This window comes from Garra rufa, chromosome 5, assembly GCF_049309525.1.
Source record: "Garra rufa chromosome 5, GarRuf1.0, whole genome shotgun sequence".
In the NCBI taxonomy this organism is placed as follows: domain Eukaryota; kingdom Metazoa; phylum Chordata; class Actinopteri; order Cypriniformes; family Cyprinidae; genus Garra; species Garra rufa.
Genome location: NC_133365.1, coordinates 47,357,199 through 47,370,885, shown reverse-complemented (window position 1 = coordinate 47,370,885; position 13,687 = coordinate 47,357,199).

The window sequence follows — 13,687 nt, the reverse complement described above, 5'->3', positions numbered from 1 at the left end:
CATTTTGTTGCTGAGAACTCCTTTAACAACAAGAGGTACACTTAATGTAACAGTAATTAATGAAAAAATACAAATATATTTTGTTAAACTAGTTCTATATAATCCTAGCCACCCAAACCTGTATGCTTCTACTGTATCTAGTGCTCAGTGATTTCACAAAGGCTTTCATTCTAGCATCTTGTAAACACACTGTTTATAGCTAGACTTTGAAATATTCATAAAGCTTTTCTCATCTAGTTTTGTGGAATTTTACATGCTTTATTTCCGTTCAGCACTGTCGTTTCTGCATGCATGGTTTTTTTTCCCCTCCAAAAGCCTGTCAGTCATTTATATTGAGTTGTGTGAATTTATGAATGACTAACAGGTTTCCTGTTCAGTATTCCTGTCCATTCTGTGCCTGTGAGGTATCTGCTTATTCTAGTAGGGCTCCATGGACAATAACTCATGAATATTTAAGGTCAGATCAGGTCTGCTCTGCTGCAGCTTTCAAATGTTCTGTAAGGCACCTGTACCTAAATACCCCCTGTTGCAGTGGACATTTTTCATATATTCAGTGTATGCATGCTAAAGGCCCCTTCAGAGATTCCCCTTGGCATATGTACAGTAGGGATGACTTTAACATACATGTTATTGCATTCTGTTTTTGATTTTTAAGATCCCTGGAAACAAACTCCACACCTATACAGGACATTCAAAGGTCATTTAAATGTTCATAGAATGTTGTTGTTGAGATTAATAAGCTATAATGTGGTGTTGTGACAGCTATTTTGCAATGCCATTATGTATACGTTTCAATACTAATATAAGAAAATCCATCTTAAGAATATTATAATCGTAATAATCGAAACTAAGAATGGTAAAACTAAACATGTCCATGAAGCAATTTATCTTTTAAAGTTATTTTAGGTACTAAGGAAACAGTCCTTGAAATAAAATGAATAAAGGCATGTGATAAGAAAAGAGAAAAATCAAGCTTAAGGTCAATGTGAACAGAACCTTTGTTTCATTTAGCCTCGGTTTATCAGATTATACAAGAAGTATGAAAATATTCATGTATTGATACTGTAAAATGTAAGATTAGAAGCATGACAAGAGAAGAGTCAGATGTGTTTGAACAATCATGTTGAAAAGTTTTTTTTTTCATCATTGTCATTTCCACTGACGAAGGCTATTGAACCTGAAACATATGGAAGCCTGTTTCGGCCACTGAATAAAAAAATAAAACAAGATTATTGCGATTTATCTCACAACTTTTTTTCTCAGAATTGCGTTATACAAAATTGCAATTCTGACTTTTTTCTCAGAATTGTGAGATTTAAACTTACAGTTTTTTAAGTTATAAAGTCAGAATTCTGAGATATAAACTCTCAATTCTGTAAACATATGAGTCTTTTTTTTTCTCCTCAGAACTGGACTTTTATAACCATAATATTGACGAAAAAAAGTTTGAAATGTGAGAAAAACTCGCAATTGCGGAAGAAAAAAAAAGTCGCAATTGCAAGTTTATTTCTCGCTATTCTGACTTTGTTTCTCGCAATTGTGAGTTTATATTCCACAATTCTGACTTTATATCTAGCAATTCTAACTTTATAACTTATCATGCGTTTATGCGATGCAATTCTGAGAAAAACAAAAGTTGCCCGGACTCCGTCCCCCCATTTCCAGCCCAGGGGCCTCATTTATAAAACTTTCTTACGCACTGATTTGATCTTAGAGTGTTCGTACGATCAAATCCACGTCAAAGTACAGATTTATAAAAACCGTCTTTGACGTGGAAAAGTACTTATCTCCACGTCAGATTCCAGCTTGGCGTACGACCGTTTCCTTGTGGTAATGCCTGGTATTGCAGATAGTTCAGCCTCACTATAATTTGATTTCTTGCGCTCCTTTTTACTTGCCATTGTCACAGAGTTTTTGCTTTAGGAATGAGCTCATTTTATATGTTAATTAATTAAGCAGGGGCGTTTCTTACGGCGGAACATTCAGCTGCACACAATTCCACGATCATTTGTGATTTATAACCGAATGACTGGCGTATGCATGGATTTCGTGGTACGTTCGTTTTCTCTGAATCGCTCTTACGTTCAAATCAGAAAAGTTCTTAGATAAAATCAAGGATGGTTTCTACGCAAGTCTTTATAAATGAGGCCCCTGGTCCCAACTGAAAGGCTGGCATGACATCCGTGTATTGACTCTCTGGTATTGATTTAATGAAGAACTGGGTAACATGATCTGGGGCCTCATTTATAAAGACTTGCGTAGAAACCATCCTTGATTTTATCTAAGAACTTTTCTGATTTGATCGTAAGAGCGATTCAGAGAAAACGAACGTACCACGAAATCCATGCGTACGCCAGTCATTCGGTTATAAATCACAAATGATCGTGGAATTGTGTGCAGCTGAATGTTCCGCCGTCGAAACGCCCCTGCTTAATTAATTAACATATAAAACGAGCTCATTCCTAAAGCAAAAACTCGGTGACAATGGCAAGTAAAAAGGAGCGCAAGAAATCAAATTATAGTGAGGCTGAACTATCTGCAATACCAGGCATTACCACAAGGAAACGGTCGTACGCCAAGCTGGAATCTGACGTGGAGATAAGTACTTTCCACGTCAAAGACGGTTTTTATAAATCTGTACTTTGACGTGGATTTGATCGTACGAACACTCTAAGATCAAATCAGTGCGTAAGAAAGTTTTATAAATGAGGCCCCAGGCTTTTTTTTTTATATAAAACACATGTTTACTGTACTTGGTTGATTGCTTCAGCAGTCTGATCATACAAAAAGTAGAAGGTGATGGTTTGTGATAGTTTCCTTTTAGATTTGCAGCACTTTGACTGTGCCAATAAATAACAGGCTGTCATTGAGTTTTGAAGAAGACCTTATTGACTTAAAGGAATTTTAAGTGTCTATGCAATTCTGAGAAAAAAAGTCAGAATTGTGACATGTACTGTACACTTGCAATTGCAAGAAAAAAGTCTGAATTGTGAGATCAAAATGTGGTGGAAATGGGCTTTCGTACTAAACCCTTGGAAAAACACATTTCACCTTCATAGAACACCACAAGCAATCTGTTGAAGCTTTTGACACTTTCAACATGATCATATTCAACATGTACAATGACAGCAGCTGAGTATTTATTGTATGTCACAACCAGTGGTGGAAATGGCCGAAATTCACTGGGGGGGACTCTAGCTTGGAAAGTAATAATGGTAATTTTAGATGACCTTTCTGATGCATTTAATTATAAAACCCTTTATAATCTATAATAACATTTATTAACAACGTATTTCATATTTTCATATTTTCTTGTGTATTAAGACAAGCATTTGCAATTCTGTCCAATTATTAATCATTAAATGTATGTCATTATTGTGCCAAAAAAATTAATTTATAAACTTTCAAAAATGTGCATAGTTAAATTAAAATAATAAGATATATTCGGGAAGAATACGTTTTGAGTAAAATGTAATCAGCATCAACAATTAATCTTTGCACAGCACAGAAGAACACACATTTTTGACTCAGAGGTGGCGTTAATGCATCTCATAATAACGATGCTATTAGATTAATGTTTTAAATAATAATTATTTAATTAATTCAATGATTTAAATGACTCAATTTATACTTTAAAAATTCAACTGAAGCTGCCAGTTGGTAGCAGCAAGTCAAAAGCATCATTTAATTGATTCGTTCACACGGCTGATTCGTTTAGGAACAAAGCAAGTGACTCTCTTTATAAATGAATCATTGATTCACTAGATTTGTTCAAAAGCGCATCTTCATTCATAAACGAAAGAAGCGCTGTGTTTTCTTGGAGATGCGCAGCAGCTCAGCTCTTGATGAAATAGTGCACAATCAAACAATAGTTGCTGTGTTTTTAGTCTACATTGTTATGTTTGCTATACGTTTTTGTGCAGAACTGGTCACTTTCGTAGTCTTATGAATGGCTAAAATTTTTAAATAATTTTAATTTCCAAATAAACCTAACCAGTTGCAAGTGACCCCCCCCCCCCCCTTTAAATCAACCCTCCCCCAGCCTTGCTCACAACTGACCAGAAATAAAGGTCTTGAAAATCATCCTTGTAATGACCATCTGGTAAAGTTTGATAGGATTTAATGAAGAACTGGGTAACATGATTAGTCTCTTTTTTTTTTTTTTTTTTACACAAAGAGTAGCCAAAAATGAATTAATCATGTTAGAATGCAAAAAGAAACTTCACCCTTCTGAATGGTGATCTGTTCATACAAAAAGTAGAAGATGATGGTTTGTGATGGTTTCCTTTTAGATTTGAAGCACTTTGCCTGCACCAGAATAAATAACAGGCTGTCATTGACTTTTAAAGGAATGTCAAAGGCCTGCTTTTAAAATGGCCAGTGATTTAAGAAGAAAAGTGCCTCTGTGTAATATCATAATTTTCCTATCTACAGTAGCTACATGTTGTACTACTGTCCTGTATTATAGTCTCTGTGCTGTACAAGTGGAACAGGAAGTGATAGAGGATTATCTGTGACCTGTCAGACATACTTATATGTTTCCAAAGGCTGCATAGCAGAAGGTCAAGCATGTATAAAAAGTACAGGCTATAAATGGGTCTTTCGACGTAACTAGTTATGCCCTAACCCACTAGATCGGATGTCTAACAGTCATTTGATCACACTGTAAACAAAATCTGTAGAAATTACAGTATTACTGGCAGCTGGTTGCCAGTAACTTACTGTAAATTTAAATTTATGCTATTTACTGGCAACAGTTTGTTCAAAGTTAATTGAACATTAAACATTAACAAGTCTTTATCTTTACAGAATAAAACTAAAATAACAGTCTCATGCAAAGCATTCTGGGAACCAAAATCTGAAGGAAAAAACAGAAAAAGGTTGATGAAGGTTTCTGGTTCCCAGAATGCTTTGCAGTAGGTTGTTATTTTATAGTTTTATTCTGTAAAGACAAAGACTTGTTAATGTTAAATGTTCATTTAACTTTGAACAAACTGTTGCCAGTAAATAACATAAATTAAAAATCTACAGTAAGTTACTGGAAACCAGCTGCAGAACTACAGCAAATTTTTTACAGTGCACAAATCCAATTAATGCCATTCTGCTGCAGTTCTTTGCTGCATTTTTTTTCCCAATTTGGCTAACTGGAAAACTGAACAAAGAGGCCCGGAAGATCACATGGGGCACTGTGAAAAACTACATTTTTTTTTTTTTAAAGCACTGTGAAAGCGGTGGTCACTGCGATACCTTTCAAATTTGACCTGTGCCTCCGAAAGAGAGAATAATAGAGCTTTCAGCTTACTTCCTCTGTGAACTGGAGTATTAAGACTAAATGATCATTTAACTCTTTTCTGAAATGTCAAATCCATATTCAAACAAGTTTCAAGAGCTGGTTTCAAATGAGGCCCTCTATTAGCACTGCATGCGTTAAGGACCTCTGTATTCTTAAACAATCAAAGGGCAACTTGAACATTTTCTTGTCCAACTTTACCCCTTTCATTTAATTCAACAGGTTCCACTTAATCACATTTAATACCTGCGTTTTAGTTTCCTCTTTAAGGTGTTTCACAGTCAATGAGAAATGTAGAGGAAATAGAGGACATTGTGACTTTTTTTTTATTTAATAGTCTTTCATCACTTGCATAACAGAGAGTATATGCAAACCGTAGTAGTATCATTTTGTACTAGGAAAGACCTAGGATGTAATGTTCTGTAACATACTCCCATTAGATGTCATTACTTGCATTACATATGATTGAGGTTTGAATGTGTGTAATTTTGTTTTGTGTTCCCAATGCAGAGAAGAGAAAATCCTGCAGGTTTGGAAACGACACAAGGGTGAGTAAACAATTTAAAACATGAGTTTATTTTTGTGTAAACTATCCCTTTTATTAATTATCTTGCTGTTAGGATATATTTGCAAAATGTAAACTGATGCTATAATTTAATTGTATGATGGTAATAGATACTTACAGTTGAGGTCAAAAGTTTACATACACTTGATTCTTAATACTGTGTTGTTACCTGAATGAGCCACAGCTGTGTTTATGTTTGTTTAGTGATAGTTGTTCATGCGTCCCCTGCTTGTCCTAAACAGTTAAACTACCTGATGTTCTTTAGAAAAACCCTTTAGGTCCCACAAGTTCTTTGTTTTTTCAGCAATGACTGTATGATTTTGAGATCCATCTTCAGGTTCCAATGCTCACTGATGCTTCAGAAGGAAACACGATGCATTAAGAGCTTTGAAGATTTGGAGATCAGGGTAAATGTAACTTATTTTCTTCTTCTGGGAAACATGTAAGTATCTTCTGTAGCTTCTGATGGGCAGTAATAAATAAATAAAAAATTGGGTGAGATTAAACAAGAAAAATGTACACATCTTCATTCTGTTCAAAAGTTTTCACCCCCGGCTTTTTCCTTATGGAGCATTTAAACATTCTGTAATAGTTGGATATGAGTTCCTCAGTTGTTCTCGGTGTGAAAAGGTGGGTCTTAGAATCATACAGTCATTGTTGGAAAGGGTTCAAATACAGAAAAATACTGAAAAACCAAATATTTTTTGGGTCCTGAAGAACAATAAGCAGTTTAACTGTTCAGAACAAGCAAGGGACTCATAAACAACTATCACAAAAAAAAACAAAACAGCTGTGGATCATTCAGGTAACAATACAGTATTAAGAACTAATCATATGTAAACTTTTGAACAGGGTAATTTTTCTAAATTCAACTATTATTTTCTCTTGTAAACTATATGTAAACATCTTTTATGTGAAATATCATATTCAGGTCAGTACTAAATAAAAAATAGATGCATTTTGTATGATCCCTCTCATTTTCGTAAAATAATTAACATTTTGCAGATTCTGCAATGTGTATGTAAACTTTTGACCTCAATTGTACTTTTCAAAAGGTTTGGGGTCAGTATGATTAGTATTTTATAAAAAGTAATAATTTATTCAGCAACATTCTACATTAAAGTGACAGTAAAGACATTTGTAATGTTAGAAATTATTTCTGTTGTAAATAAGTACTGGTTTTATAATCCACAGCTTCAACAAAAATATTAAGAAGTTAAGAAAACAGTTTTTTTTAATGTATAATAATAAATATTTATTTAGCACCAAATAAGCATATAAGAAGCTTTCCAAGTGCAGGATTAAATTACATTTTAAAATGTATTAAAATAGAAAGTTCACCAAGGAGTAATGTACAATAACTGTAAATCCTTGGAGAAAACACATTATTGAATGCTACAATCTGCTGAAGCCTTTGACACTTTCAACACAACCCTATACTCAGTGTGTACAATAACAGCATGCTGAGTCTTTTATTTCTTTTATGTCACAATTGAGCCTAACTAAAAGACTGAAAGGACAGTTGGTCTATCCTTGTACTGACCATCTGGTAAAGGTTATTATAGCTTTTCAGTGTTAAAAATAAAGAATTATGTGATTAGGCCTTTTTTCAGACAGAGTAGCCAAGTGAATAAATGAACAACATTATAATGTAGACCAGCTGTGTGAGAGACACAACCGTGAACTGATTATAGCTTGTGATTGACTTCAATCCAGCTCGTAGAGTCAGTAATGTAATAAAAAGCATGCAAATCTACAGAATGCAGCAGTTGTGACTAATCGCTGTTCCTAAAATTGCTGCCAAGTTAGTGTGTTTTAAAGCTTTGTAGCTGGTTCAGATCTGTATTCATGAGCTCACTGTGACTTAAAGGCCTTTTGCGTCATATATTTGATAAAAGCTAAACTCAAAAGGGCTACAATGGAGAAGGTATCTGGCCTAATCATTGGGGATATTGTGCTGAAATGAGCATGAACTCCTCTGAGACAGAACCTTGGATTTCCTTGACTGCTCTAAGGCTGTGCATCCGTTAAAATATTTGTTTGTTGAGCTCCAGCTACTTGCATTTTAAATGCCCTGCTGGTTCTTCCAATGACTGTGATACTGTCCTGTGATGTCGCCTCAAATCATAATGAATGTTGTTATTATGTTGCAGTGTTTGTGATAATGAATCGTATGCCTTGTTTATATACAGTGCCTTGCAAAAGTATTCATACCCTTCATTTTTTTCACATTTGTGACCCTGGACCACAAAACCAGTCATAAGGTTAAATTTTACAAAACTGAGATATACAGTATACATCATATGAAAGCTCAATAAATAAGCTTTCTATTGATGTATGGTTTGTTAGGATAGGACAATATTTGGCCGAGATACATCTATTTGAAAATCTGAAATCTAAGGGTGCAAAAAATCTAAATACTGAGAAAATTACCTTTAAAGTTGTCCAAATTAAGTTCTTAGCAATGCATATTACTAATCAAAAATTACATTGTGACAGGTTTACAGTAGGAATTTTACAAAAAATCTTCATGGAACATGATCTTTACTTAATTTCCTAATGATTTTTGACATAAAAGAAAAATCAATAATTTTGACCCATACAATGTATTTTTGGCTATTGCTACAAATATACCCCAGCGACTTAAGACTGGTTTTGTGGTCAAGGGTCACATTTTGTTTTGTTGCAGCATTATGCCATTATACTGCTTTAAATTAGTTTCCCCCCCACATCAGTTTACACTCCATACACCATAATAATGACAAAGCAAAAACCAGATTTGCAAATTTTACAAATTTATTAAAAATAAAACGCTGAAATAAGTACATTGCATAAGTATTCATACCCATAACTCAGTACATAGTTGAAGCACCTTTACAGCCTCAAGTCTTTTTGGGTATGATGTGACAAGCTTTGCACATCTGCATTTGGCAATATCTGCTATTCTTTTTCACCTTTTCACCTCTCAAGCTCTGTCAGCTTGGATGGGGGCTGGCAGACATTTTCTAGAGTCCTAGTTGTTCCGATCGTCTTCCATTATGGATAATGGAGGCTACATGCTTCTGTGAACCTTCAATGGAGCAGATTTTTTTCGTAACTCTTCCCTAGATCATTACCTTAACGCAAGTCTTTCATTGAGCTCTACAGGCAGTTATCTTGACCTCAGGACTTGGTTATCGCTCTGATATGCATTTTCAGCTGTTAGACCTTTTCTGAGAGGTGTGTGCCTTTCTAAATCATACTCATTCAAATGAATTTGCCACAGTTTAACTCCACTCGAAGTGTAATAACATCTAGAAGCAATATGAATGCTCCTGAGCTAGTTTTTTATTTCTAATAAATTTGCAAAGTTGTTACAAACCTGTTTGTGCTTTGTCATTATGGTGTATGAGATGTAGATTGATGTGGGGAAAAAAAGTAATTTAAAGCAGTTTAACATAATGCTGCAACAAAAGGGGTATGAACACTTTTGCAAGGCACTGTAGATGTAAACTATTATTTTTGTAAATAATCCCACAGAAATGGGAGGGACTAAGCTCTTTTGGCAAGCTATTTAGGATCAATTAACCATTATTAAGTTAATTTAGCGCCACGACGAGCAAAAAAAAAAAGCAATTGTTAATGTAAGGAAAATTGAGGACATTAATGCAACCACAATGTGAAAAGGATGACCTTTACGCCTCAGATGTGCATTTATTTTCTAATGATTTAACAGCCCAGACTCAATTATTCTGCTTATACTGCAGCTGACAGTGTTCAGGTGATTTATTTCAAAACATTTGTCAGGTTTTTGTCTTTAAACTGCTCTTGCATAGGGTTATTTTCTTACACATCTCAAACTCCTGCTTATAATCCCACGTCACTTTAGTGGTAGTAACAGCGGCTTAAGCCACTGAAAATGCAGTTATTAATGCAGTCTAATACAGTTGCTCATTGTAGCTGTGTGAAGCGTGTATGAATTATCCAAGTCTGTGCGTCTCTAGTGTTCAGCAGCAGCATGTCTAATATCAAAACTGCCTAGAACTAGAGAGAGAAAGCGTGCTATCTATTGTTGATAAAATATTTCTTTGATAATTTTGATAAAACATATATTTTGCTTATCCTGTTGTTTGTTATATATCTGAGATGACCAAACACCTAAGAAAAAAGATGATGCCAACCCCTCAGAGGACCTCAGATGATGCCAACCCTGAAACAACATACAGAACTACCAAATTTTGCTGTGAGTGCAAACTGAGCTTTACTGTACACTTCTGCCATATGTACACCAATTTGACATAGTCACCACTGATAAGCTACTTATAAATATATTGTAGAAACATACATTTTCTGTAAAGTATCAACAGAAAATATCAACAAAAGCTAGATTGTCGTCATTCACCATTGTACCTCAGTTTTCAGTCTTATGTTTTTAAATGGTGTTGAAGAAGTTTAGTGTTTCAAAATGTGACTTACCGAACCTTACGCGTTTTTCCTTTACACTCCACTACACTGCATCTTGTGTTTATAAAAGATAAAAGGCCTTCTGTGGGAACTGTATTAATTCAGCTCACTGCATATCATTTGGTATTAAAAATTCGGTAATTGGTGTAAAAAGCACTCCTATTGTTGGGGCTAAAGTCACAATAATTAAAATAATAAATAGCTGGCTGGTGTGGTTAGATTCAGATGGTAAATATCATATATTAAGCTGAGTATTAAATATCATATCAATAGGTTGTAACAAGCCTTCATTTTTTAACAAGCCTTAAGCCTTTAATTTAGTTTCTGTATTTTTAAAAACACATTTAGAACAGTGATTTTATTTGTGGAGGGTAAAAGCCCCTCCTTATACATTTATAAGATTCTAAACAAAACAAACCACTTTTTATGATTTATTTTTTCCAAAAAAAACTCCATCAGTCTTCAGTAAAACCTGTCTATTATTTCTCCAGTCGTATACAATAGGAGTAATGAAAAGGACTTTTTTTCTTGTTGTGTGCCTTTAGCTCTGTTGTGCCCTACGTGATTTAGAAATTACATAACAGAAATGTTATTGAGTGGTGGTGATATGCTGGGTACACAGTGTGCCTACTTTGGAGACATGCAGGTGCACCACTGCTGCAGTTTCCCCTTTGCCACTAGCAGTGCTATGGCAACAACCTAAAATACCCTAATATCAACTCAAGCCAGTGTGTTTTGCATGTGCAAGCAGCATTTACACCACCTCAGAGTAGTATTTTTTGAATGTCTGAGCTGTCACAACTATGAAATCTTGATTGTATGTGCTGTTTTTCCAGCCAGTAGTCAGATATTCTCCAACATGTCTGTTTAGATTACTGACAGTGGATATTGAGTCTGTCTGCCAGTTTTGGACTTTTCTACTTTTACCCATGAGTCTTTCTACCATACTGGATTCATTAGCTACTTTTGGATTTGGTTATCTAATGTAAAAGTTTACCAGACTGTCTGTTCCAGTTTGAGTTTTTTAATCCTGCTGCCTGAAAAACAAAAGAAACAAAAGAAAAAAAAAACCTTGGAGACAAGAAGATTAAGTTATTAAGGTTAGTCATATCGTAGACAATAATACAAATTCTGAGACCACTAGTAAAAATACTTTTGTTTAGAATGTTTCTAATATACGGTTATTTTTCTATTACACTGTTCAGACTTCAAAGGTTTTGTGTCAGTGAAGATATAAATAATGTTACAAAAGAGTTCTATTTCAGAAAAATGCTGTTCTTTTAACTCTTTATTCATGAAAAAATAAAATAAGTATACTGTTTTCAAGATTGAAAATAAATGTTATGTATATATATATATATATATATATATATATATATATATATATATTAGAATGATTTCTGAAGGATCATGTGACACTTGTTGATGAGATTTGGGTATCAAAAGAATAAAATATATTTTTAAAATACACTGAAATAGTAAAGCTGTATTTGATCAGTGTCAGAAAATGCAGACTTGGATTTCATTTAAAAAACATAAAATCTTACCGATCCCAAACTTCTGAATGGTAGTTTATAACTGTCATTATAAATTATATCAATTTAGGTGAAAAGGTGAAATTAAAAATGCATTTCAGAATGATTTTAAAGGGTTAGTACACCTAAAAATGAAAATTAGCACATGTTTTACTCTCCCTCGAGGCGTCCTAACTTTATAATGCCAGTAGGCAGGTGTTTCTGTTCAACAGTTCAAAATAAGTCCAATAAAGCACACCCATTGATAATAAAAAGGGGGTTATAACATGATTCAATAAAGGTTCTGAAGTGAATCAATGTGTTTTGTAAGAAAAAATATCCATATTGAAAATATACTAATTACTTTAATCTATCCAGTGCTAACTATCATACGTGTAAGCTGTTCCAGGTGGATGATGCACAATGTATGCGAAGCGCATACGGCGCTGATCTCGTAAAATCAAAGGAACCAAAGTTATCTTACTTTACCAAAGGAAAACCAGTCTCCTCTTGGCTTATAATAAAATCCTCCGACATTTTTCTTTACAAATCCGGTTACCTCATATGACAGTTAGCGCATACCAGAGAAAAGTAATTTCATTTTTGAAATTGAGATGTATACATCATCTAAAAGCTGAGAGAAAAGCTTTCAGCTGATGTATGGTTTGTTAGGAACTGTTGACCAATAAAAAACTATTTGAAAATCTGGTATCTGAGGGTGCAAAAAAATCTAAATATTGAGAAAATCACCTTTAAAGTTGTCCAAGTTCTTTGCAATGCATATTATTAATCAAAAATTAAGTTTTGATAGATTTACGGTAGCAAATTTACAAAATATCTTTGTGGAACATGATCTTCACTTAATATCTCAATGATTTTTGGCATTAAATTAAATTGTATTAAAATCAAAATTATTTTTGGCTATTGCTACACATATACCCGTGCTACTTAAGACTGCTCTCTGTTTTTTTAGTTTTTTTTTTTTGTACAAAAATGCATTGATTCACTACAGACATCCTTTATTCACCCCCTGCGGTTGTGTACAGCATTTTTATTATGGATGGATGCAGTTTATTGGACTTCTTTTGGACTGTTGAACAGAAACACCTGCCCACTGCCATTATAATGCTTTGAAGAGCCAGGATAATTTTTAATAAATTTAAATAACTCCAGTTGGATTTGTCTGAAAGTACACCTACGATCCCTTGAGGGTGAGTAAATCATGGGCTATTTTTGCTTTTTGGGTGAATTAACCCATTAAATAAAACTATTTTTTGGTTTTAATTCCATTCTGAGTGCATTGTCTTTCTATTGTTTATGGACAAAAAAGGCAAAGGCAAAAGCAAATTCTACTGTTTTTTGATGCCCACACATTTACACAGAGCACAACCGCATATTAAAAGCGTCTAGAGCTCCATAATAAAATATATATTTTACTCCATTTGCAAGCTATTGAGATGAGCAGCTCTGTGAAACAGCCAATCGGAGCAGAGCTCATCATTAATATTCATGAACCCTCCAAATAAGGCAATAACAGAGCATCTCATTTCATTCTAGGGACAAATCCTAGGGTAGGAAATGTACCTGTACAACAGTTTCTGAAGATTATTTATTTATTTTTATTTTTTTTTGCGATTTCCTAAGCTATATACCTTATGTAGACATTAGAGAACAATTTAAAATATTGGATCAATGTATTCTATGGCACCTTTAAGTTCCAGTATATATATTTATATATAGCTGTTAGTCTTGACATGTTAATTCAAGCAAGCACAATTTAGAAACAATACATTTGTCCATGCTGATGAAACCAACCTGATTTGCACCAATTATTTCATCACCATGTGTTAGTGTCTGACTGTGACAGTCTTAGCT